We start from the raw sequence: 2,973 nt of genomic DNA, 5'->3' as shown, positions 1-2,973 counted from the left end.
ATATTATTCATACAAGTTGTTGTATTTTTCACCAAATGTGTGGTGATTTGAATCTATAAGAAAGTTGTTGTACTTGTTACAAGAGTTTGCAAATAGGGAGGATTATATTTCTATTTATCAAAAAAAACATTCTTTGAATCAGGGTGATTCAAAGTCCACTAGGTTGTTGGTGTCTTAGTTGAAATCAAGGAAGTGGTCTAACTTCTTTGTTATTGTTAGAAGATTGTAGGAGAGTATCTTGTAGGTTGTACATAGATCTAACAATAGTGAAAATCTCTCATGGAATGTGAAGGAACTACACGTACTTTTGATTGGAAAGAGAAACTAATATTTATATTTATGTTATTTATTTTTATTACACTTTATTTTCTTCAACTTAATCATATCTCTCTTAATTAGAAAATAAACTAGACACTTTATCTTCGTTGCAAAATCATTAAAAGTAAATAAATCAAATAAAATGTCAAAATCTATAATTGTCATTCACTTAAAAAAAATAACCGAATAATTTCATAAAACCTAATTCACTAATTCACCCCTCTATAATTGCACACCGAATACTTACAAGGAAAAAAGTTGACCAAAAGTATTATTGTTTCTTATTTTCAAATTGGGAGAATAATTTTTATAACTAGTCTCACCTATTTCAAAAATTTGACTCAATAAAAATAATCTTTCTAAATTAAAAATAAAATAGATTTTGATGACTAATAATATAATGTATATATACCCCATTTAAAATTATTATTAATCATGTAATGTTTAATTAATATTTTTATCAGTGTAAAGAATAGATCTAAAATTTATATTTTACTTTCATTATTTTCTTTTGCAATAAAAGATACTTTGTTCAAAAGATTACAATATATAGCTTCATTTCTATCATACAATTGATGAATCATATATAAATATTTAAAAGATAAAACCACCCATCACACTCAAGCTAATTAAGGTTAATTAAGCAACATCAAGATTAACAATTTCACGAAACTCCAACCTCCTAGTTTCATTATACAATGTAACTCTTTTATTAGGCCAATAAGTTAACCATATCCAACCTCTTATTTCCCATTCCATTGTTTTCCCGATAGCACTTTTATCAACTTTCCACCAAACTCTTTCACCATATTCATCACCAGCAAAAATAACACCACCTTGTCTAGTAAAAGGTCTATAAGCACTTGAGTAACGATTTTTGAACCATGATTTTGGATTAATCAATGCACATTTTGAAGGCTTTGATGAAAACACTTCTTTACCATCCATACTATCATGAAGAAACCAGTTCATATTTGCACTATATCCATAGACTGATTGTTCAAATTTCCAGGGCTTTAAACTGACTGTTGTTGATTCTCCAGATGATACTTTGAGTCCTATGTGAGTTGATGGTTCAATTGAAGCTTCTATACCTTTGTCAGTGCCTATTTCTTTTTTGGATTATCTGTGGATTTTCCTACGGATAAACTCACAACTTTATCTTGAAGAGTTGGTGTTAGTTGTAATGATATTCTTGATGGAAAATGTTTTTCAGCTGCACCTGCTCCTCTTTCTTTTACTAGAGAATCGTTCACCAATTTAGTAACATCACACCTATATATGTGTATCCACAAGGAGTTAAAGTTAGAGTTGAAATAAGATTATAATCTCTCTAAATAAAGAAACTACAAAGATATTATATTTGTCATTACATACATACCTTATGTTATCAACATTGACCATGATTTCAACCCATTCCTCTTTGACATCAACTTTATAATTGAACTGAAAAACACTTTCAACTTGATGATACTTAAGAGAGAATTGAAGTCTCTCATGTGGATGACTTTCCGATTTCTCAACATCCATACAAACAGCAGGACAATAAACTTGCACTTTCCACATCCCAAATGTTGAAAAAGCATAAGAAAGCATAGAAGATGGTGTTCTGAACATGTTTTGATATTGTTCTTCAAGTTCACCAACCCAATTAGTTATTCCAAGGTTCACAGAACGCATCCACTGTTCTTGCAAATTCGAACCCAAGAGTTTCATAAGTAAATTCGAAGCTTGTCTTGATTGAAAACTAGTTAAATGATCTTTCAAAACACCGATAAATGGATCGCGATGATCTCTAGGAGATTCATATATACAAACAAGGAACAAAAGAGTGAAGAAAGTGACGTTGAAAATGTTTGGTACGTTTGGAACAGAATCAAGTTTTGGAAATCTTATAAAAAGGGTTGTTTCTGTTTGAACCATAACGAAGTATGTCTTGAATGAAATTAACAAAGAGATTTGAAACGGTTTCTTGGTCTAATAAATGGATGGTTTTTGATTTTGGTTTAAATGGTTTTGAAGTCCAAAGATGAATCTGAATATTATTGAAGTCAGCAACAATTATAAAAGACAGTTTTGAGGATTCATGAATTTTGGATATTGTAAGATTGAGAAATGGTTGTGCTGTGGTTGAAGAAGATATGTTTAGAGAGATTGAATTTGTTTCCCATTCTGAGATTGGTGGAAGATTTTGAATCCAGCAAAATACATCAGGAAAATCGAAAGCCATGTTGGAACAAGTGAATCAATCTTTTGAACTTAGTTTAACTCACTTGGTTGAGGTTTGGTACATGATTAATATGAATATTTATATATGATTAGTGTGGTATTTGTTTTGATAAAATGATTAAGAGGCTATAATGCTAGTATGGTTGATTGTGTTGGACAAGAAAATAACTACTACTAGACATGCAATGATGCAATTTTACCTCATTTACTTTGTATATGTAATTAAGAATCTTTTTCTATAATGGTTGTATTTTACTAATTACGAAAAAGGGTTAAGGAAGTGTGTACGTAAGGTGTGCTAAAATGCGTGATATGTATTATTTCTCAAGATAAAAAAACATGCAAGAACAGTGTAGATTGTTTTTAGTGGATTACATTCTCTCAATTCTTAAAAGAAGTAGAAACTTTTATTTGAAGAGAAAAATA

General features: G+C 29.8%; 1 pseudogene; it reads right to left on the bottom strand.

Annotated features, from left to right (window-relative positions):
* Nucleotides 1-797: 797 nt before the first annotated feature.
* Nucleotides 798-2,729, bottom strand: LOC127084031 (uncharacterized; annotated as a pseudogene).
* Between the last annotated feature and the right edge of the window lie 244 nt (nt 2,730-2,973).

This window comes from Lathyrus oleraceus, chromosome 5, assembly GCF_024323335.1.
Source record: "Lathyrus oleraceus cultivar Zhongwan6 chromosome 5, CAAS_Psat_ZW6_1.0, whole genome shotgun sequence".
NCBI lineage: Eukaryota > Viridiplantae > Streptophyta > Magnoliopsida > Fabales > Fabaceae > Lathyrus > Lathyrus oleraceus.
The sequence above is the reverse complement of the archived record's forward strand: the minus strand, read 5'-3'. Positions and strand labels throughout refer to the sequence as shown.